The sequence below is a fragment of the Acartia tonsa genome, chromosome 10, assembly GCF_053477335.1.
Source record: "Acartia tonsa isolate MP-2025a chromosome 10, ASM5347733v1, whole genome shotgun sequence".
Taxonomy (NCBI): domain Eukaryota; kingdom Metazoa; phylum Arthropoda; class Copepoda; order Calanoida; family Acartiidae; genus Acartia; species Acartia tonsa.
The window spans coordinates 24,100,622-24,125,539 of record NC_137269.1 but is presented as its reverse complement, the minus strand read 5'-3'; the positions used below and the strand labels follow the sequence as shown (position 1 = coordinate 24,125,539).

Below are 24,918 nucleotides of genomic sequence, written 5' to 3'. Positions count from 1 at the left end.
AAACTTCTCAATAATTTGAATATTGGGAATATAAACTAGGAAAATTATATCAATAAGTAGCGAATCTAAAACAGAAGAATTATATATGAAAATAGATATAGAGTATGTTAGTTGGTTGAACATAGAATTGCATAACTTACATAGATTTGGACAGACGGACAATGGCATACTCCAGTTAAAGAGAAACTGTGCTTTTACATAATGAATGTTATATTTCTTACTTAAACTTTTTTGGAATATTAAAAGAAAACGAAGTAGCTGGTATCGTCGTATTTTCACAGTAGCTTTTTTCCTAATTCTAGCACCTGCGGGGCAATCATTATCATTTACATAAAATAACCTATCAAAAGCTACTTCGTTTTTTTACTTTTTTGGTCTTTCATTCTTATGTATATGTCCCAAATTCTTATATTTTATTAATAGCCGTTACTTAAATCATTACTTTATAAATCATTACTCATAAAAATTACCCCTTTTAAAGTAGTTAAAAGCTTATTTGCCAAAATGCCTTTGAGGGTATGTTTTCATTTTTAAGCAAATTTTAAAAGTTGCGATATATTATTTAAACGTAAGCTTTTCATTGCTCTATGACAGGTTTTAATCTATTTCATAAGGCATTATTTACCACCCTAACAAGAAAAAAGTTATGAATCAAACCCATGAAAATTCTTCTATAACTCAGATCATCCTAATCTAATCTACTTTTACTCACCTGAAATGAAAATATGAAAAATATTATTCGTTGATAAAATAATTTACATAATCTTTGTATTTAAGTCCTTACGTTAGGGACTGGCAGTCGCGACTAAACTTCAAATTAAAACCCTTTTGGGTGCTTTGAAAATAATTTATAAAGAGGAATTGCCATATTTAGGTCAAGTTTAGACTTCAATGTAATTTTTAAAATTGTAAAAGGTTGATTTCCCATAGGCTTACTGGCGGTTGACGCGCAGCTGCCGAGCCTTTCTAACTACTCATGGTAATAAGATTCCAATTTGTATTTTAGATCAATCTTAGTCGAGAATAGTTGAATATGAAAATACTGAATTAGGGGATAGTTATTTATCGCTTCTTATTGTAGACAGCTTTCCGCGTATATTGAAATGAAAAATTTTAAGGTTAAAACCAGTTTTGTTACCTCCGAGAGGCTTAAGGCACGTGCAAACAAATCTGGTATAAATAAAATATTATGATTTTTTTCATGAAAATTGTCTGTAATACGATGTAAGTAGATTTTGCTAAAATAAATAAAAATCGCTGTTTTAAATGTACAACTCTTAAGGCATGGGAAATAACAAATAACACATTTAAAATCCTAATTTACATCAATCAAATATACTTGGCGAAAAAAATAATTCTGCTTTTAAAGTTCAACAAGGATGACAACATCCATAAAAGCGAAGCACAGAAACGGTAAGACAAACGGACATTAATACTTGTATAGTGTCAGAACTGAATAATCAGAATATAAATTTATAAGAGTCAACGCAAACTTGTAAGTAAATTTGTTGAAAAACAGCTTGATTCAGGATAATGTTTATGGACATACTTACATTTTTAGGACTTGATTATAGAGTTGCTTCGCTTATTACATTATACTTTGTTGTCCCAGGAATCAATACACCAAAAACCAGATCAATCGGATGATCAGATCACATAAAAATTTGTTGTTAAAAAAGTAAAATAATCAAAATGTTTAAAATGGACGTACGGACATTTTGGTGATGATTATAGAGTTGCTACGCTTTCTAAATCGTACCTAACTATTAAAGGAATCACCATGCACAATTTGAAATCGATAGGACAATTCTAACATGCCTAAATTAACGAAAAAAGCTATTTAAAAAAGTAAAAAAAAAATCAACATGTTTAAAATGGACGTACGGACATTTTGGTAATGATTATAGAGTTGCTACGCTTTCTAAATCGTACCTAACTACTAAAGGAATCACCATGCAAAATTTGAAATCGATAGGACAATTCTAACATGCCTAAATTAACGGAAAAGGCTATCCGTTACGGACGTACGGACGGACGTACGGACGTTCGGACGTACGGACGTACGGACGTACGGACGGACCGACCCTAATTATAGAAAAGCTTCGCTTTTAAAAAGGATAATAAAACTATATGCCCCCCCACCAAAAAAAAAAAAATATATATATATAGGTTTGGTCTGTTCATATGTCAGTCTGTCGCATCAATTCCAGACTATTATCCTTTTCATTAAAGCTTTATTTTGATCCTGGCTATTTTGCAGGGAACTATGAATATTAATTTTCTATTCTAATGGACTTATTATGTAAATTATTTATTTAAATCATTAGTATTTAAGCAACTCTTTAACTCTGCCTGTCAGTCCTTATCGTTAAAGTTTTTAATTTATCCGTTTAGATCTCGCTAAACACTGAACCGTTCGATTGAGTTTTCATATTAAAAAAGCTTCTCATGGTTTCTCTGTATGGTTTTAGGCTTTAAATTTTAAGTCTTGGGAATGTTTAAGGCTAGTTTTATGTCCTATCCTCTCTCTTTAACTTTGCTATTTATGGATGTTCTTATTCTTGTTTAAACATAGATTTAATTGAAATTATCATTTGAATGAAGGTATTAAGAACTTTGTTATTACTTGATTATTATCTAAATCAGCGGGGAAATTTATCAAGGTAAAATAATTAGAATGATTAAAACCTCAAGTTGTCCCCCCCCCCCTTATTAGAAGACCAGCTACTCTATAAATAGCAGGGAAGGCGAGGACTTTGGACAGTACGTAAATGAATTTGGTATCATAAAAATATTATCTCATTCGTTGGCCTAATACTTTGGGAACTGTTTAAGAATTGATTAAAAATCAACATTGAATTTTCAAAATTTTTATTGTACTTAGGGTTTTAGCCTCTTATATTTTATTATTTTGATTCTATGTAATTTGATTTCTATTACCTATATAAATTCTATTTCTTTTCTATGCCAAATGAAAGGAAAAGGCATTTTATTCATGTTATATTTGTGTAAGTTCTTGGTTTAAATATTCATATAATTATTATCAAAAACAGAGTCAACACCCATTAAACATTAAGTTTAATAATCGGAGGAGGGGTAATCCAATTTTGCATTTTAAAAAAAACCTCCCCCTCCCCCCCCCCCCCCCCCCGCAAAAATAACGTGCACGCCTTTTGAAAACACATTGAAATGTAAATTTAAATTTAGATGGTACCGTTAGATTAAATATACACATAAACTAAGAAATAAAAGTTGCTAACTTTGGAGGTTTTTTATCGTTAAGTAGGTATGAAAGTGTTTGGGAATTAAAGTGTTGAAAGAATGCCTTGGCCTATTGACAGGTCCTAGACAGGGCAGAATTTAAATTCGAAACCATTTTTTCAGGCCCAATTATTATTAACATGAATGAAATATTACTATGTTATTGTAGATAAAAACTAGTTTCTTAGCCCCTAGGGAGGTCGGGAAAATAGCCTAAATCATCCCAAAGATACCTATAAAGCTTTCCTATTTCTGACCAGCAATTTCCATTAACTTATTTAGCTTCAGACTAAAAAAACATTTTACTTTATTTTATAGGATGTCATGCACCTAAATTTCTACTGGTACTACTGGTATGGATTTATTATTACTTGGATCTTACACCAAATTATCATGTTCTCTGTAAAGTAAACCTTGTAGCTGGCTGAAGTATCCCATTCCATCCCCTCATACTAGATAAACAAACTGACCAATAAATGACAGGGGAAATAGCAATCCAAATTTCCCCCTGTCATAATATCAACATAAATTCTACATCCATTTCTGTACTGGCTAAATTTGCAATGAAATTAGCTTGCAAAAAAATTACGCAAAAAAACCATCAGCAACTATTAATCCTTATAATAAAGTAACAGGATGTTTGTGTGTCTGTGTGTCTGTGTGTGTGTGTTTGTGTGTTTGTACCGAAGGATCTCGCTAACCGCTGAACCGATCGGGTTCTCCTTAACAGGGTAGATTCTCATATGTCCCGGGAAGGTTTATAACTATTTTGGGGGAGGGTACCACCACCCTCCCTAGAGAAATTAAATTTTTTTTTAATTTCTCAATTTTAGAAAGAGAGTTCAACGAAAAACAAACATCAAACGTAAATTTTTTTTACTTTTTCTTTTAAAATCTAAAATAAGAAATTGAATTATTAAATTCGACTCTCTCCTCCTCAAGTGCCCCTAGAGGCCTCTAGGGGCGTAGCCGCTAGTATAATAATAAAGTACCTACTTTTTCCTAACATTATTTAATTTTAATTTTTACCCATCTATGTGTGATATTTGTCTATGACTGTTAACTAGCTTCAATGTTTTTACATTTACAAAATATATATTTTAATATGTTTGCTGGCAATACAACCAAGGAAGGAAGGGGAAAATAGGCTGTTTATTACACTAGTCCCCAAAGTTTTAATATGTTTTCTTATGTGTTAGCTCAACAATTTTGGGGACTATTATAGAATTTTGATTGGTTGGTTCATAAGTTGAGTGTCTAAACGTTTAAACCACTAATTGTGATCTACAAAAAGGTTAGTTTTGTTATCATCATTTTATTATCCCTTTAGATCCCGGAATACAAATGAAATATTTATAAGATTTCAGTTCAGTCTCTTTACAAAAAATCCAATACCTAAAACTTTTTCTATGTAGGACAAATAAATTTTCGCCATTTATTTAAAAATTAGTCTGCAATGGGTGAACATTATTTTAATGAAAGTGTTGATTTAAATAAAGTTATGGAAATGGGTAGCCAACATCACAATTTTAGAGTAGCATGGGTCAAAATAATAAAAAAATAGTTATTTCCTCGTTTCATAAACTAACGTACCTAGTCTACTAAAAGAAAAAGTTTTAACAATCCGCGTTAATTGTGAGCCTAAAGAGTAAAAAAAAGGAAATCATGTTGTACTTGGTTGTACTTTTCAAGGGGGCTTTAAAAGTATCTTGTTGTAGGTTTTAAGCTATTTTCCTGACCTCCACCGCCCTCCCGCAGAAGCTAGGGGAGGAGCATCTTATCTATAATACAAAGTAGAACAATGTCTGTCTGTTTGTACCGCTGTAGAGGCTAGGGGCAAAGCCGCTAGTGTTAAATAAAGTAGCACAGCATTTTGTAATAGCAGTGCAGATTATAAGATAAAGATATATTGCATAAATCGCTCCCTTAAGTTAAATATATAAATGTTTAAGGGTTTTAAATCAGTAAAAAAACAAGTAGTCCGAGTTTTAAAACAAACAAAATAAAGCTTTTTGGAAACGGCTAACAAAAAGCTTGCAGCGGGCTTTTTAGAACCTTTTTAGTACATTTTTCTTTCCCTCATTATGAGGGTGTAGGTTTTACAAAGCAAACTTTTTACAGCAAAAATACATTTTTTCAATACATATTATAAATTTTAAAATTTTAAAGAAGTAGGTAAGATTTTGTCAGTTAAGATCTCGCTAACCAATATAAGGGAAGCTTTGTATAGTTTTAGGTCATTTTATCTCTTAATTAAGTCATGGGGCGGTTCTAGGCTATTTTTATAACCCCTTTCCCTAGATTAAAAATCTCTGTTGTTAGCAGCTTTGCTAGATTTGACCCTGTAACTTTTCCTTCTATATGAATAAATTTTATAAAAGCAATAAAAAGTTCAACATATTTCGATATGAATATATATATTAAATAATAAAATTATAATATGTAAATAAGGTCTTGCTAGATTTCAAAATAATCTAGGTACTTATTTTTTATGTATCAAAAATTACTTCACTTATCTATAATACAAAGTAGAATGATGTCTGTCCGTCCGCGCGTCTGTCTGTCTGTCTGTCCGTCTGTCCGTCCCTTAAGATCTCGGTAACCACTGAACCGATCGGATTCTACTCTTCAGGGTATATACCTATTTGTCCTGTGGTGGTTTTAAGCTATTTTCTTGGGGGGTGGGACACCCCAAACCCCCCCAAAAATAAAAAAAATCTCCCCCCCTCACCAATTTTTTTTTTTTTTTTTTTTTGCAGGAGATTTCCTTGGTCCTTTTTGTTTTTGCAGGAGATTTCCTTGGTCCTTTTTTTTTTTGATGAAGATTTCCTTGGTCCTTTTACGAATTTCGCCAAACATTTTTTTTGATCACCTCTTGGGGCAAAGCCCCTAGAGGCTAGGGGCGAAGCCGCTAGTAAGCTATAACTTAACCCTCTTCCAACCCCTTTAAAACAACATCGGTGTCTCATAGAGCTACCTCACTTCACTAAACGAGAGAATAGCCTAAATCCTGCCCTCGATCAATATTAGGCCACCCTGAAAATTGAGGATCCATTGGTTGAGCTGTATGTGAAATTTTAACTAACACAAAAACATTCAGTAATTATATTAATAAATTTGGGGGGGGGGGGTACAAAGTCTGATTTAGCCTTTATGGAAGAAAAATCAAAGAACCAGCGGTTTTTGAGATATTTAGCTTCAGGCGATTACTTAATATCATACTAGCGGCTGCGCTCCTAGCATTAGAGTAAAACACTAGAGGGAGGAAGGGTTAAATAACATCTCCCCATCGCAACCGTCTTGTGCAACCTTTCTATTATTGGTTCATTAAAAATCAACCAATGCAATGATGTCTCTTATATTAACACAGCCAAGTAGCATAAAATAATTTAGAAGCAGACGAAATAGGTCTTTGAAAGATAAAGGGAGGTATTTCTCTATATATATATCTATACTATAGATCTGTTCTCCTGGCATCTAGGAACCATACATTCGAAGAAGTCAAGAAAGTAGAAAAATATCCTAAAACTAAACTTAGATCTAAGTATTGAATAGCCTAAAACAATCCAGGGACCTTTAAGAAGATTCCATAAAATGGAGAACTCAATCAGTTCAGCAGTTATTGAAATCTTAAGCAACAAACAAAAAAACTTACTACTTTATACAATAGGATAAGATTTCATAATACAATAATATAAATTCTACAATGCTAAAATCTAAAAATTTAAATTACTACTTTTATGTTAAGGTTTATGGCTAATAAAATCAATTAAAAAATCTTACAAAAAAGCTATTGAAGGATATTTTTATAAAAAAAGCATCATTGTGGATTTTTCTAACCATATTATTGATGGCTGAGTTCATTAGTATTTCTAAAAATACAGAAGTATCAAAAAACGCGGTGGTTTAGAGCTATACTACACAAAAAAAGAACAAAATCTTTCGTTTAAGAATGGCAACGATAACTTTTTTTTTAAATTAACAAATACACAAATTAATGTTTTTCTTATAATTTCTTATAAATACACAAATCTTATGGCCTAAAATATTTCAACAACCAATAAGATTTTGGTGTATTTTTTTTAATATATTAATTTTTCTACATTTTAATTCGGTTTAATAAACCAAATACTTAAATTCACGCTCTATAGGTTAAAACGTTGATGACCAATACTTATTGCTAAATATTTAAACACAAAATCAAAATTTCCGACTTCTTGTCTGTCTGTCTCTTAGTCTGTCTGTAACGCTATAGGGGAAATGGAATTTACACCTCTGCTATTTTTAACAGAGACTGCTAGGATTTATTATTTTTTTTAATAAGAATCTATTCCATAACTTACTTGGTCGGCCAGTACTTCGAGTACAGAGGCAATAAGATTTATTGATATTTGGTTTTTTACACCGCTGCTATTTAAGAAAGATGTCTTAAATTTGATGTGAATAATGAATATTTCCTTCTAAATAAACTCTGTCGATGTTTTTTTCTTTACAAATATGCACAAAAAATTAATTGATATTGTTGTTCATTAGAACATCTTGTATAATATTTCATTTTACAATTGCGGTCGACAAATTGCGAAAATTCGGCGGTAAAAGGATAAACAATTTAATTGTAAATTTTCTTGGAATAAATATGATTGTTTTAAGAAGACTGTTTTTAGATTTATCACAGACCTTTCGAAAGAAAATTGCATGAATTTTATTAATCTTTAACTACCATTTAATGGTAATTTAGTTTACAGTATGTCTTCGAAACCGATTAAAGCCGGCTCTCAGCCATACTAAAAAATCAAGGCGAAAAAATTAGTTTAATCCACTATTTATTTAATATCTGCGGAAAGCCTAAGTTTTATTATCATTTTATCCAGACAAAATCTACAATAAATGAAACCAATCATATCATAACAACAAAAAAGCTTAACATTTTTAGATATAAAATTTAAAAACAAAAATAATCATATTTATTAGAAGTGCAGTAATGACAAGCAAGCAATAAAGGGGGGGGGGGGCGTAATGACATAAGCTCTTAAACCGTGAGCAAAATGGTCTAAATATTGAGCTAGACCCTTCAAACTTGGTATATAAGCTTAGTCCTATAGGTATTACATCTAAATGGCAAAAAATCCAAAAATTTTTATTTTTGGGTTAGGTTAGGTAAGAAAAACCCTGCGGAAATGGGGTTTTTAGGCTTTTTTTGGTCTATTTTGATGTGGAAACTTGTCTTAAATTGTTTTTTCTTAGGGTTTTAACTTAAATACACTGTATCTATTCATATGGACATTATTTAAGATGATTCGGCAAGTCGGGGACCGACCCCAGGGGGCTAGGTGGGTGGCCCGCAGGGGTTAAGTTCATTTTTTCCAATATATTTGTTGTGATACATCAAATTATAGGTTTTTTAGGTCAAGGAACTCAAATTCAGAGCTAAAATAAGCATTAGACTAATCTGAAGCTAGCCCCAGCGGGCTAGGTTGGTGGCCCGCAGGGGTTAAGTGCATTTTTTCTAATATATATCTTGTTATATATCAAACTATAGGTTTTTTAGGGCAAGAAACTCAAATTCTGAGCGAAAATTAGCATTAGACTGACCTGAAGCTAACCCCCCCGGGCTAGGTTGGTTTTCTGCAGTGCTTAAGAGCATTTACCTAACCTAACCTAGAAACTTACTTATATTTTTACAGGTTTCTTTCTTGAATAAACTGTGTCTATTAATGAAGACTTTATTTAAGATGATCCAGCAAGTCGGGGACCGACCCCAGCGGGCTAGGTGGGTGGCCCGCAGGGGTTAAGTGCATTTTCCCCAATATATATGATGTGATACATCAAATGATATGTTTTTTAGGTCAAAGAACTCAAATTCAGAACTAAAATAAGCATTAGAATAATCTAAAGCTAACCCCAGCGGGCTAGCTGGGTTGCCCACAGGGCTTAAGTGCATTTTACCTAAGCTAACCTAGAAACTTACATTTATTATTTTTTTTAGGTTTTTTTTTCTAGAATAAACTGTCCATTCATGAGGACCTTATTTCAGATAATTCAGCAAGTCGAAGACCGACCCCAGCGGGCTAGGTGGGTGGCCTGCGGGGGTTAAGTGCATTTTCCCCAATATATATGTTGTGATAAATCCAATTATAGGTTTTTTAGGTCAAAGAACTCAAATTCAGAGCTGAATTAAGCATTAGACTAATCTGAAGCTAACCCCAGCGGGCTAGATAGGTAGCCCACAGGGCTTAAGTGCATTTTACCTAACCTAACCTAGACACTTACGTTTAATATTTTTTTAAGGTTTTTTTTCAAATAAACTGTCCATTCATGAGGACCTTATTTCAGATGATCCAGCAAGTCGAAGACCGACCCCAGCGGGCTAGGTGGGTGTCCCTCAGGGGTTAAATGCATTTTTTTTGAAAAGTATGTGTTGTCATACATCCAACTATAGGTTTTTAAGGTCAAGAAACTCAAATTTACAGCTAATAAAAGCATCAGACTAATCTGAAGCTAGCCCCAGCGGGCTAGGTGGGTTGCCTGCAAGTCTTAAGTGCATTTTACCTAACCTAACCTAGAACCTTACTTGTTTTTTTATGGTTTTTTTTCTGGAATAAACTGTGTCTATTTATTAGAACATTATTTAAGATTTAAGACCCCAGCAGGCTAGGTGCGTGGCCCGCAGGGGTTAAGTGCATTTTTAGTTGTCATACATAAAATTATAGGTTTTTTAGGTCCAGAAATTCAAAGGGGTAGTTTCACGAAATGCATTTGAACTTAATTTAGTGAACTGCATATTTTTTCCTGGTTAATTGGTTAAACTACATTTATATGGCATATATTTGAAAGAATTTAAATTTTGATAATGTTAGCGGTGGAAGAATTTAATATGCTAATAGGATACAATTTTTTGATTTAATGTATACCACATACCACGAAAAAACTAGCATCAGGTTGCTATTGTGTTTTTTTTAGCTCCAAATTGACTTTAAAAACCTATAGTTTGATGTATAACAACACATAATTTGGAAAATTTACCCCTGCAGGCCACCCACCTAATCCGTGGGGGTTAGCCTTAGGTCAGTCTAATGCTTAAAATAGCTCTGAATTTGAGTTTCTTGACATAAAAAGCCTATTATTTGATGTGTGACAACACATACTTTAGAAAAAATGCACTACACCCCTGTGGGCCACCCACCTAGCTCGCTGGGGTCGGTCCCCAACTTGCTGGATTATCTAAAATAATGTCCTCATTAATAGACACAGTTTATTCAAGGAAAAAACCAAAAAAGAATAAGTAAGTTTCTAGGTTAGGTAAAATGCACATAAACCCTGTGGAAAATCTACATAGCCCGCAGGGGTTAGCTTCAGGTAAGTCTTATGCCAATTTTAGCTCTGAATTTGAGTTTCTTGACCTTAAAAACCTTTATTTTGATATATAACAAGATCTATATTGGAAATAATGCATTTAACCCCTGTGGGCCACCAACCTAGCCCGCTGGGGCTAGTTTCAGATTAGTCTTATGCTAATTCTAGCTCTGAATTTGAGTTAACTGACCTAAAAAACTTATAATTTGATGTATCGCAACATATATATTGGAAAAAATGCACTTAACCCCTGCGGGCCACCCACCTAGCCCGCTTGGGTCGGTCCCCGACTTGCTGGATCATCTTAAATAAAGTCCTCATTAATAGACACAGTTTATTCAAGAAAAAAACCTGTGAAAATATAAGTAAGTTTCTAGGTTAGGTTAGGTAAATGCTCTTAAGCCCTGCAGAAAACCAACCTAGCCCGGGGGGGTTAGCTTCAGGTCAGTCTAATGCTAATTTTCGCTCAGAATTTGAGTTTCTTGACCTAAAAAACCTATAGTTTGATATATAACAAGATATATATTAGAAAAAATGCACTTAACCCCTGCGGGCCACCAACCTAGCCCGCTGGGGCTAGCTTCAGATTAGTCTAATGCTTATTTTAGCTCTGAATTTGAGTTCCTTGACCTAAAAAACCTATAATTTGATGTATCACAACAAATATATTGGAAAAAATGAACTTAACCCCTGCGGGCCACCCACCTAGCCCCCTGGGGTCGGTCCCCGACTTGCTGAATCATCTTAAATAATGTCCATATGAATAGATACAGTGTATTTAAGTTAAAACCCTAAGAAAAAACAATTTAAGGCAAGTTTCCACATCAAAATAGACCAAAAAAAGCCTAAAAACCCCATTTCCGCAGGGTTTTTCTTACCTAACCTAACCTAAAAATAAAATTTTTTGGGTTTTTTTGCCATTTAGATGTAATACCTATAGGACTAAGCTTATATACCAAGTTTGAAGGGTCTAGCTCAATATTTAGACCATTTTGCTCACGGTTTAAGAGCTTATGTCATTACGCCCCCCCCCCCCCCCCTTAAGATTTTAATATTTATTTATCGCATTGTATTATAAACAGCTTTCCGCAGAAATTAAAATTAAAAATGATAAGATTAAAACCACTTTTGCGATTTCTCTTATTTAGGTAGAGAAACCTCTTCCAAAATAGTTATAAACTTTCCTTGGCGAGCCATATACACAGCGGTTAGCGAGGTCTTCAGCTACAGACAGAGAGATATCCTGTTACTTTTTATTGAAAGGGTTAATAATAAAAGGAAGAAAGAATTTAAAATAAATTTTACTCTTAATTAATAAGAAAACTATAAGCTTTATCGAAATCAATTACAAATTGGCAACTTAAAATAGTAGTAAAACTTTTACAGCAATTGTTTTCAACACTAAGGCTTTACTATAATTAGGTAGGATGTGAACATTTTACTTTGCACCAACAAAATATCTTTAAAAATCAATGAGAGTAAATAGTGGCGTGAACAGTGATTCATCAGGGTGGTGTGAAACCATTAGGGGTTGTAAAAAGGGAAAGGGAGGCCTTTCAAATTTAAATTTTATGGGGGGGTGGTGTCGGAACCCACCTACCAAACGCCACTGTGGCTATTTAATTTTCTTCTTTCTTAAGCATACACTGCCTGAGAAAAGCCTTGAAACTTCATAAGACTGCTTTAAAACTTCTATGAAAAATATGTACCCATATACGTCCAGAGGGTTCATACTAAAGCAATCTATAGAAGTAGAACGATGTTTGTTTGACTGTCTGTCTGTTTGTTTGTTTGTAGCGAAGGATCTCGCTAACTGCTGAACCGATCGGGTTCTCCTTTTCATGGTAACTTCTCATAGGTCCCGGGAAGGTTTATACTATTTTCTTGAGAGGTGGGACACCCCCAACCCCCCCAAAAAATAAAAATACAAAGCCACTAGAGGCTAGGGGCAGGCCGCTAGTATTTTATAATCTTCCGTGGTCTTGTCTACCTATAATTAATGGTTAAATATCTAACCCCCCAATTAAAATATTTGGATCTTAGAAACATTTAGATTGGCTTTTTAATTTATTGCGATTAAACAAGAATTATTATCTTATGAAAATCGCAATCAGAATATTAGAATCTTGCATTAACAGTAATTTGTTCATTAAATTAAGTTTTCAAACGTTTCAACCACTGATTGTAATCTACAGAATTCTATAATTTTGTGTCTCGCTATTGGGGATGATTATCAATTTATCGGCCTTGTCTTATCCCTGAGAAAATATAATGTTTCTAAAGTTAAAATCTGTAGGTACATGAATTGAATATTTATTGCTTGTAAAGAAAAATAATTACATTTAAGGAAATTTATGTCTTTAAATTACAGAAACTTTACTCTTAAGAAAATGTGTAATTTAATGTAATTAATTGGTAGAGGGGTATTTACCAGACTAAACTAGTTTAATGTATGTTTGTGTGTCCGTGTGCTACTTAATATCTTTAAAATGGCTTGACCGTCAGGTCACCAATTCAGGGAAGCTTTGCATTGGCGCTGGTATACCAGAGCTAACCGTTACCACGCCTTACATGCGTAAGTACATGCCCAATATGTAGAAAAACTTTGTGTTTAATCAAATATGCTTGGGAATTATAGAGTTTCTTCGCTTCTATAATTATGAGACAAGTGTTTATTTTGAAAATTTCAATCTCTTAATTATATATAATATTAGCGGTTGTGCCCCTAGCATCTAGGAAATCTATATCTAAAGCAAAAATAGCCTAAACCTATCTCTGGACCTATGTAAAGCTTTCAAAAAAGTTCAATAGTTATTGAAATTTTAAGCTAGAGATAAATAAAAATCTTTTCGTCCCTAGCATCTTAGGGCTCTCTAATCGATCAGGATGAAGGGTTGAAAAAGCCTTAAGCCATCCGAAGACTCAAATTTAAAAATAAATAGCCTAAAACCGACCTATGCGTGGATTCATAATTAAAGAACTCAATCAGTTTAGTAGTTAGAGAAATCGTATAGAGAGTTAAATATATATTGCATTTGTCTATACATGTCATGTTTTAACATCTGTATAAAATCGAGTAACATTTGATGTATTTCTTATCAAAAATATTTGAAAACACATACATATACATGTCAATTTATTTTAATATTTATTGATCTGAGATCTTAATGGATAAGACAATGGACGATGAATTGATGTACATTCTTAATGATGAAGAATCTTATTACCCTTTTAATAGATAAAATCATTGGTTAAAAGGTTTGGACACTACAATAAGGGTTTAATCAAAATTCATTTTTGCCTTGCTTTTTACTCAACAAATTAGAAAGCTCAAAAATAATTTAATATTTGTCTGAGAAAGTAAAAGGACATTGGACTGTTAATTATCTAGCACCCAAAGTTTTGTGATCACGTTTTCTTATACGTTAGCTTATCACTTTTGGTATGTAACTTTATTAATCTTTTTATTGGTTGGTTTTTTAGGTAAGTTGAGTGTCAAACCGTTACCAATAAAAGTTTAAATCTACAAAAGGGGTATTTTGTTTATCAACATAGGTAATGTATATCAATTTATCGTCCTCAGACCCTTAAAACCTCAAAAACGGCTTAACCGTGTCAATTTGGGTTCTTCTTTACATGAAGCTTAAATTGGGTTACCTAGTGTTTTAAAAATGAATATGTATCATAAGAACAAAATATTAAATTACCTTTTTTACTAGAATAATATTTTATTATCACTGTAATATCTTTATAAAACTCTTAATTTATAGTTAAATTCACCTTTTTATTTTTGTCACAAAAATATTTTCACTTAAAATATTCCAAAAATTCACAATCAAATTGGCAATGATTTGTTCACCTCAAAGACTCGTAGAAAACTAAATAAAAGCCGGAAAAATATGAAAATCACCTGACCCGAGCGACCGAGAGAAAGAGGGACAGGGGGAAGGGAGATGTGAGAATTCTCTCCCTCAAATGAGGGTTAGAATTGAGTAGTGGGAGGGGGGAAGAGGAAGTGCCTTTGTGAAAGAGAAGAGGTATATGTGATGAACCGGAGTGAGAGAAGGTGATGAGAGAAATATTTGAGATGCCAACCGAATTGTAGGTCCTAGTACCAACAATTTAGGACAAACCTTTTTCGGATCATGGAAAGAAAACGAGGTATCGGGTTTTGTTGTATTTTCACAGGATCTTTTCTCCTATTTCTATTTTCCAGTATCAGTATTTTCACAAAAAAAAGTTTAAATTAACTTAAATAATCAATTTTAGAACTTTGAAGTATGGTATAATAATTTTGTTAGTTGGCAACCTAGTATGAATAGTATATAATTTGGGTATTAGAGGAATTTCCTGCCGTGACGGTACAAGTACAATTTACAGATATTTTGTTAATTGTATCTTTAGGTGAATGTTTTAAAATTGCAGCTTTTAAATGCTTTTCATATTTGTTTTTCCCTAAGTTCGAGGACGTCTGTTTAATTTATAATTATATCAGTACGTCACAAATTAAGTAAACAGTAAAGTTTTAAACTAGTTAAAGAAGTTAAAAGATGGATCAACCGAACCAATAATTATAGCTTGACAATTGCGAAACTACTCTATAACTATACTAGCGTCAACGCTCCTAGAGTCCTCTACAATTTAGCGATATGTGAGAACCTTCAGTACAAACAAACAAACAGACAGACATCATCCTATTACTTTATTATAAGGATATAATTTTTTACATAACTGTTATATAGAAATAGTTAACCTTTTTTATGAACTGAGCTGGATCTTTAAATCATTTTAGTGGTGAGCCAGTTCGGGGTGAGCTAACTTTCCACCAATGCAATGAGAGCACAGCATTTTATGAAATGCCGCGCTGTTATTTGCTGAAATTCGGCTCACCCCGATCTGGATCACCACTAAAATGATTTAAAGATCCAGCTCTAGTCAGATATTTTTGTTTGCCAATTAAGATCTCGCTAACTGATTCATTTCACAATTTTAAGGAAGTCTTCGGTTCGATGGTTTTAGGCTATTATCTGCCATCTTCTAATACAGGGCCCCTAGATATGCTACGGATGCAGCCGCTAGTATTAAACAAAGTCCCAAATATTATGTGTTGCCCCCCAACACGATTAGGGGCTATCCAAACCCCCCTAAAAAGATGTTAATTTATGCCGTAAAGTTGAAAAAGCTTTTAACTTCTTGGCTATAACTTATACACTCCCTTACAAGGACCAAAGATATGTTTACTGAAAAGTAAAAAGCATAAATTGATACATATATGTAGTAAAATTATTAAAAAACGCATAAATTGATATAAAAGTAGTAAAATTGTTAAAAAATCGCTTTATTAAACTATAAAAAAAACTTATTAAATTATAAACATCTTCATAAATTGTTTTTGAATAATTTTCTTGTTTAGCTCCCTAACAGATTTTAATTTTTAGATGTCTATTCAATGCAGACAATAATACACATTAGATAAAATTTTAATCCTGTCATATTGATATAGAGTAGTAAATTTTTTGTCTATAGCTTAAGATTTCGATAACTATTAAATCGATTGAGCTCAGAGAAGCTTCATATAGGTCCCGGAGTAGTTTTAGCCTATTTTTTTTTCTATAGTTTAAAGGGATGTCTACAATTAAAGTGGGATATCGGACTGTATACAAGCTAGCAGTGTCCTAATATCCCCCCCCCCCCCTTTGATTTTGAACCCGCAAAAGACAAACATAAACGTTTAAAATCAAATAAAATCGCCGAATATTTGTTGTTTACAGTTTTCAAAAAACACTTTTAGAGCTTTTAGTTTTAGTTTTCCAATTCTGAATTTATTTTGCAAACTTTTTAGATTAATACATTTTTACTTTACTTATTAGTTAATTTGTTTTTGCCTACAAATGACTTTAAAACTATGCGAAACGGTACAATATTGCAAAATCTCATATATTATTGTGTCAAGTAGTAAGAGTTTTTGTCTGAAGCTTTATATCTCAATAACTACTGAACCGATTGGGTTCTTTCTTTTAGGTAAGCTCCACATAGGTCCTATGATGTTTTTAGGTAATTTCATATACATATGGAAGAAGTGTGATTGTTTTCAGCTTTTTCTTAGCCCACTTCGAGTATATAGACCCTAGATGCTTGAGGCGTAGCCGCTTTTTAACGAAAACAAAATAATTTTTATGAGCCAACTATATTATTTAGTTATTCGTACTATTTAAACCTGCTTACAATCTCAGCCTACTTGGTGTCTGTCACTTTGTTTGTGAAGAATATAAAAGTAAAATACTTGTGTGAAAACTACATTTTATTTTATAGCTAAACAAAGAGAAATAAAAAGTTGTTCCTATAAATCTATATAAAATTCAAAATTCAGTAAATGTAATTTTCCCCATCCCTATGATTAGCTGGTTGACAGTATTTTGAATGATGAAAACCAGTTGATAACACTTCATTTGTCTAAAAGTCCTAGCTGTACCTATAGTAATATAGGTCAATACATTTCCATGTTTTTTTTTTATTTCTCTATTATGACTTAGTGTAGATAAAACTGTAACCATGTGGTTATCCTTATTTAAAAGTACCTCTGTCTGTCTGCCTGTACTAAAGGATCTCGCTAGCCGCTGAACCGATACGATTCTCCTTTACAGAGTAGTTTCTCGTAAGTCCTGCGAAGGTTTATAGCTATTTTGTGGGAGAATGCCACAACCATTATACCACCATTAAAAAATTTCAAATGCTAAAGCTTATTTTAGAGTTATTGAAGAAAACCCAAAACAATAAAACAGATAATAAAAAGATTTTATCAAAGTTTTTAAGATTGTTTGAAAATACTTTTGAATAGTTTCTTTGATTTACATACAATTAAAACTTAAACTATCATTGTGATGCTACGTCTAATCCTTATATAAAAGTAATAGGATGTCAATCTGTACGTATTTCTGTCTGTCTGTGTGTAACAAAGGATCTCGCTAACCACTGAACCGATATACTTCTACTTTACAATGTAGCTTTTCATAGGTCCTGGACAGGTATATTACTATTGTGGGGAAGATTACCACCATCCTTTCAAGAGAAATCAACCAAAAATGAACCACACCCCACTCCCCCCCCCCCTAAAAAAAACCTAAAATTGTAAATTGTCGGGGGGGGGGGGGGAATTTGGGGGGGGAGGTTTTTTTCTAGGGTCCGTCTCTTGGGATTGTGGTGGTAACCTACCCCATAATAGTTAGACATTTTCCCAAGACGCATCAGAAGCTTCGCAGAAAGATGAACCATATTGGTTCGGCGGTTAGCGAGATCCTTCAGGACACATACAGATCCTGTTACTTTTATATAAGGATTATGAATTATCATGGCTAAAATTTTACATATTGCTTTTACCCATAAAGCTAGATTTTATCCACTTTACTTTTTTTATAAGAATAATAATAGGTTTCATATTTTATGATGCTCATGCAATACGAACAATATTAATAATTTAAAGTTTTTTTTTAAAGTAAATTTTTATTAAGAGGGGATTCTTTTTTAGGGAAGATTTCTTTTCGAAGGGTGGTGATGCCATCCCCCAAAATAGATATAACTTTTTAAAGACCTATGATAAGCTACATAGAAAAGGAGAAACATATCGGTTCAGCGGTTAGCAAGATCCTAAGACATCCTGTTACCTTTTTATTAATTAATTATTATTAATTCATATTTTTGCTTTCTAATATGACAAGTTGATTAATTTCAATAGTCTTTTGCTCGATCCTTTTGGTTTATTACAACTTTTGCTATAAAATATTTGTTTTTTTTTGCAGTTTTGGAAAAATATAAAAATTTTACCCTTTTTTATATTTTTTAATGGGTTTCCATAATTCACGCATACTTAATAAAGCTTGCATTTAATATACAGTTGGTTGGGGTATGTTAGGAAAGTAAAGATAATATTTAAAATTTGTTTCAATTCTTAGTCGTTTTTTGATAGAACAAGGTTGACAACATCCATAAAGCGAAGCTCTGAAATGTAAAAGTCGAAACAAAATTGTAAGTAGATTTTTTGCAAAACTTCTTACATAGAGGATACTGTTTAAGGTTATACTTACATTTATTGAACTTGTTTATAGAGATGCTTTTGTACCTTGTGGTATTAAAAATAATTATTCCAAAAATCAGATGAATAGGATAATCATAACATACATAAATGTGTTGGCAAAAAAGTAAAAATATCAGCATGTTTTAAATGGACGTTTGGACTTTCTGTTAAAGATTAAAGAGTTGTTACGTTTCCTAAATCGTACCTAACTGTTATTGGAATCATTGCAATCGATAGTACAATTCTAACCTGTTCAAATTAACGAAAAAAGCTAACCGTTCCACAAAAAAAGCTACTTGTCGGTGACGGACGGACTGACCCTAATTTTAGAAAAGCTTCACTTTTAAAATTAGCGAATAAAAAAGTTAGACTATAAAATTAACAGTTTTAAAAAACCACCAATAATTAACTAGGCTAATAAAATTTTTAAATTTTTAATGAAAAAAGAATTTATTTTTAAGAGTATATAAATAAGGACTTAATCTTTAACGTATGGTTTTTATTTCAATTGGTAAATTATCCGAAATGAGCAGATTCTAGAACTTTTTTGAACGTGTAACATGTAAAACTGGAATCAATACAAAAAGATAAAAAAAATATACATAAACGTCAATGACAAAACCTGCCATTAGATTGATGTACAATATCCACAACGATGATACACAAAATTACCCCTTTTTTAGAATAAAATTAGTGGTTGAAACGTTTCGACACTCCACTAATTGAACCAATCAAAATTCAATAAAAGTCCCCAAGATTGTGAAACCAACGAATAAGTAAACGTTATTATAAAACTTTGGGGACTAGTGTAATAAACAGCCAAATGTCCCCTCTCCCTCTCTCTGGTTTTAAAAGATTTTTTATCTTGTAAGTATATTATCCTCTGTTGTGATATGATAAAAGTAAAAGTATAAGATTCTAATCTTAATGGCTAGTAATAACATACTACTTTTTATATAAAACAAGCATAAATACATCCACTTTAGTGTGTTGGCACAATTTTTAATTCTTTGTGTCCAATAGACATAGGATATATGTGAATATATTGAACGGGAAAAATTGTTGTCAATTTAGCTTCCTAATGTGGACCTCTGTTGGTCAGTGCGTTCATCCAACAGGGAGAAGAGGAGTTGATGGCGTAAAGTGGGTGAATGGGGGATATCGTTATTTTAGCCAGCTGCGAGCATGACTTCATCTGAGTACATGAAAATCTAGTGCAACATTCAAGTAATAATAAATATTTTAAGGTATTTAACGACTTTTTATCTGACCTGGTAAATATTTTTTCATTATTTTGTTTTTTGTATTTCTTTCAAATACCTTGAACTTAACAACAACAATTGTTTTTGAAAGTTTAATTTTACAAAAATTACATCAAACTTTTGTTTTTTATTGTTGGTTTACATTAAAAGTTGTTGTCCTTGTTTTTATTGTTAAAAGTTTATTTGGATTAAAGTTTAATAAATGCAAATTATGATGCATTTAGATTATATGGGTGTCCATATAATCTGGGGCTTTTCCCGACGCCCCTAGATCTAATAAGAGAAATAAGTGACACTTTTTTCTTTGGGAGGGAGAGAGGGGGCGCAATCAATTAATAATTAATTTTAAAGGGTGAGATACCTCTAATCTTTCCCTTCTAATCCTATGTTCAAATCATCTAAGGAATTTAGAAATATTGTCAATTATACACATGATATTCAAATTGATAAAAAAAACACCAAGTAAATTGTAAAAACACAGGAATTGTGGCTTTATTAGTTGTAGTCTTTTGTAAAAATCTACAATATAAAATACCAACTCTTAAATTGGCAATCTTGCCAGAAAGAACGTGTCCTAACTTTTGTGATTTTTTTAACCCATTCGTGACGAGCTCCCAAAGTTCAAAGTTTTAATTCAACGGAGTTCAACAAAATAGATATTTTCAATAATTACTCAACAGAATTCAAAAACTAAGGTGTCAAATTTAAGATCTTACTATTTTTGTTCATAATGGCAATTTTCTTCTATTTTTGTTAGTTTTAGTACCTTAAAACCAACTTAATATTTTTGAAAACTTAAATTTCTTCAAAAATAAGAGGTCTACAAAAAAAACGATTGCATATCTAAATTCTATGCATTATTTTACATCTACTACTTACTAATAGCACCGAATAGCTATTTTTTTTAATCACAAAATTTAGGACACTTTCTTTCAAACTCAGTATGTTAATTGCATAACATTGTCTTGAAGTCCTAACTGAGTAAGGTAATTAGTTTGAACTATTCATTCCCTTTTCCTTTATCCGAAATCCTAGTGTCAAGAGTCTGACATAGCATCAGCTTCAACCTTTATTATTAATTGTCTCTGATATGATGTTGTTTACCAGAATCAAAACACTTATCTTTTTTTTGGAAGCTCTTTATAGTGCCTATGAAAAAATGACGTTATAAAATACAAATGACCGGCCAATTATAGGCCATTATAAAGAAAAAATTACCATTGGTAGGCCATTATACATTTTAATTGACCAATAGTAGGCCAGTATGACGTCATTTTTATATGCACTATAAAAATTTTCTTTTTTTTTGTAGTTTTACATTCACGTCATATTATGGTTGTCTTTGACCTATTTAGTAAAGTTTCATCATTTCATAATTTAAATTTTAAAATAGTCAACCATCTTCACATTTTACTATTTTGTATGCCACTTCCTTAGTTTGACAGGCGTAATAATTAGCTGTAACCAACAACTAAATTAATTTGAAAATATATTTGGTAAATTCAGCTGATTTGTTTCAAGATTTTGGGAAGTAACACATCGTAATAAAGATGACCTTTCATCTGCCAATATAAAGATTTATTTTGCTTGATGACTATACCTTATTCTGAGGACTGATTGTGCAAAGGTTAATAATCAAATTTAAAAACATAGAAGTAAAATGAATTAAAATTTACTATTTAAAGTTGTTTAAAGATAAACATTTTGTTGCAAAATTTTCAAATCTTACAAACTAGAAAAAGAAGTAGGGCCTTTGCTTTATGAAATCTTACAGTGCAACTGTTAACAATATTTGTAAAAGCTCTCAGTTGGGTTTTTGAAAAAAATCTTTTTTGTTTCAAAAACAATCTCTTTCAATCTTACAACCGGAAACAAAAGTTTGGCACTTTCTATGTATAGTACAAACTGTACACAATATAATTAGTAAAAACTGCATGTGTCAATCTTACAATGGAAAGGGAAGTTTTGCGCTTTCTATTAATATTCTTACAGTACAAACTGTAAACAACATTAGTAATAACTTTGTGTGTCCATCTTTCAACCGGATACAAAGGTGCAGGGTTAAAAAACAAGGACAAAAACATTCAAACTTACATAACCAACAAAATGGATGGGTAAATTACTTTTGAATTGTAAATTAAAGAAACCTATGTAATAGAAACAGTATGTCGTAATAGTAATAGTATGTCTGTCTGTATCTTAAGATTTCGTTGACAAATATAGTCTTCCTTTATGGTGAAGCTTCTACCCTGCCTTGCGAAATTGCCCATGGAAAAGTAATAAGGTTTTCTTATTCGTTGGCTTTACAACTTTGGGGACTTTACTGAATTTTATTTGGTTGATTCATTAAGTTGAGTGTCCAAACGTTTTAACCAATAATTCTAATCTACAAAAGGAGTAATTTTGTATATCATCTATAGGGATGTACTGTACATTGTCTTATCCCTTTAGATCCCTGCTCAATAATAGATATTATAATATATTCAGATGATTTTGGCAGAGACCTAGAATATCATATCTTGATGATTTTATAATTTCATAAAAACATATGTAATTATTATTATTTTATGGAAATTAAATAATATAGAATTTTATGAAGTCATGTATCTCTGATAAGAAATATCTCTGAAATGGCTTGGCTATTTGTTAATTATTACCTTTTATACAAAAAAATATTTCCAGTATGGCTTTGAAACCGATTTATATACACAAGATCTGAACCATAATAAAAAATTATATATCGTAATGCATTACAAACAATTTTCCACGAATATCAAATGAAAAAGAATAGAATTGATACCAGTTTTATTAACCGGGCCTTCAGCCAACCAACAAAACTGTAATATCCGCGGAAAGCTGTCTATAGAACAATACAATTTAAATAAACTTTTAATCTATTCCAAAGACTATGCTATCTGTAAAAAATAATATAGTTCTAAAAGAATAACAAAATAGAATCTGATCAGTGTTGTAGGTAGGTGGAAAGAGAATAGCTATTTATCGCATTAACAGCTTTCCGCGGATATAAAAGTCTAAAATTATACGATTAAAACCAGAGATGCCTCAGGTACGGGCAAACAAAACTGGTTTAATCTTTTGAGTGTACATTTTTATATTCGTAGGAAACTATATATAATACGATACGTTACATGATTTTTCAGAATGGCTTAGAATCGGTTCTTATCCAGCGGATATTATTCGGTTTTGAAGCCATTCTGGAATATATTTTCATTAGAACAAGGATGACAACATCCATAAAAGCAAAGCACTGAAACGGTAGGACAAACGAACATTAAAACTTATATAGTGTCAGAAGTAAATAATCAGAATAAAAATATATAAGAGTCGAAGCAAAATTGTTAACAAATTTGATGAAATACTGTCTGATACAGGATAATGGTTATGGAAATACTTACATATTTAGGACTTGATTATAGAGTTGCTTCGCTTATAACATTATACTTTATTGTCCCAGGAATCAATATACCATAAATCAGATCAATTGGATGATTAGATCACATAAAAATTTGTTGTTAAAAAGGAAAAAAATCAACATGTTTAAAATGGACGTACGGACATTTTGGTAATGGTTATATAGTTGCTACGCTTTCTAAATCGTACCTAACTACTAAAGGAATCACCATGAAAAGTTTCAAATCGATAAGACAATTCTAAAATGCTTAAATTAACGAAAAAAGCTAACCGTTACGGACGGACGGACGTACGGACGGACCGACTCTAATTATAGAAAAATTTCCTGCTATCAGATGTAGGGAAATATTTGAAGGTGAAAATTTGATTATATAACAAGATAAGAAGTAAAACTTTTAATTAAATTAGATTTCATGAATAATTGATCCAAAATTATCAGGGATCTAAAGGGATAAGACATTGGCCGATAAACTTATATACATCCCCAATGGTGGTACACAGAATTACCCCTTCTGTAGATTACAATTAGTGGTTAAAGGTTCAGAAAATCAACTAAATAAACCAACCAATTAAAATTCAATGAAAGTCCATAAGATTGTTAAGCCAACGATTCGGGGACAAGGGTAAATTACAGCCAAATATCCCCTCCCTTCCTGCAAATTATAGGGAATATGAGATGGCCTTCAAATAAATAAATCTTTTCCAATTAAAGTTTTAGTTAAAGCAAGGTAAAGCAACAAAAACCTTTAGATATATCAGAATTAAAATATTACATTTATACAAATATTTAATTAATTAGTTTTTATAGTTTTCTTTCAGGATAGGAAGGGGAAAATAAAGTTTAAATTATACTGGTTGGTACCCAAAGTTTTATAAACTCGTTACCTTCGTACTGGTTTAATTAAACACTTTGGGTACTTTTATTAAATCAAGTTTACCTACTTTTCCACTGTTAATTTTGATGGGGTAATTTTCTTACAATTGTAGGTGTCCATTGTCTTATCCCTTTAGATCCATAATTGTGTTGATAGATATACAACATATTGAGTAAAAAAGTTTACTTGACATGTAAATAGAATTGTTTTTTTCCAAATCATTTGTTCAAGGCCTTTGCCATATCAAAAGAAAACATATGAGAAATGTAAAAGAATCAGGTGAAATATTAAACAAATGTGCATGCAATATATTATAGTAATGCAATAAAAGAAATAAATCATCCTACCAATATGCTTGCTGACACAATGGATGTAATAAATTGGACTGAGTCTTGAATTGAATGTTAAATCATTACCAAATAGATGATATTTTGCATAATTTAGTAATCTAATGACTATTAAGAATTATCCTCTAACTTACTATTTTAAGCCTATCTTGATTTTAAAACCTATCCAAGTTCAATGATAAAGTCTTAATTATTAGGAATATTATATACCTTTCATGAATATGAAAAATTATCAATTTAAGAATAATTTTTGCTATTCTAATATATTTTCATTATACCTGAACTTTACCATGCAAGTTTTGAACTAAAATTGCAGC

At 31.8% G+C, this 24,918-nt stretch overlaps 1 protein-coding gene across 1 annotated transcript in view; it reads right to left on the bottom strand.

Moving 5' to 3' along the window:
• Positions 1-14,493, bottom strand: part of LOC145329684 (netrin receptor UNC5B-like) — a 153,825-nt gene extending 139,332 nt beyond the window's left edge. Inside the window, exon 1 of the mRNA XM_080174044.1 lies at positions 14,322-14,493. The gene's annotated coding sequence lies outside the window, so the exon portion shown is untranslated. The remainder of the gene's footprint in view (positions 1-14,321) is intronic.
• Between the last annotated feature and the right edge of the window lie 10,425 nt (positions 14,494-24,918).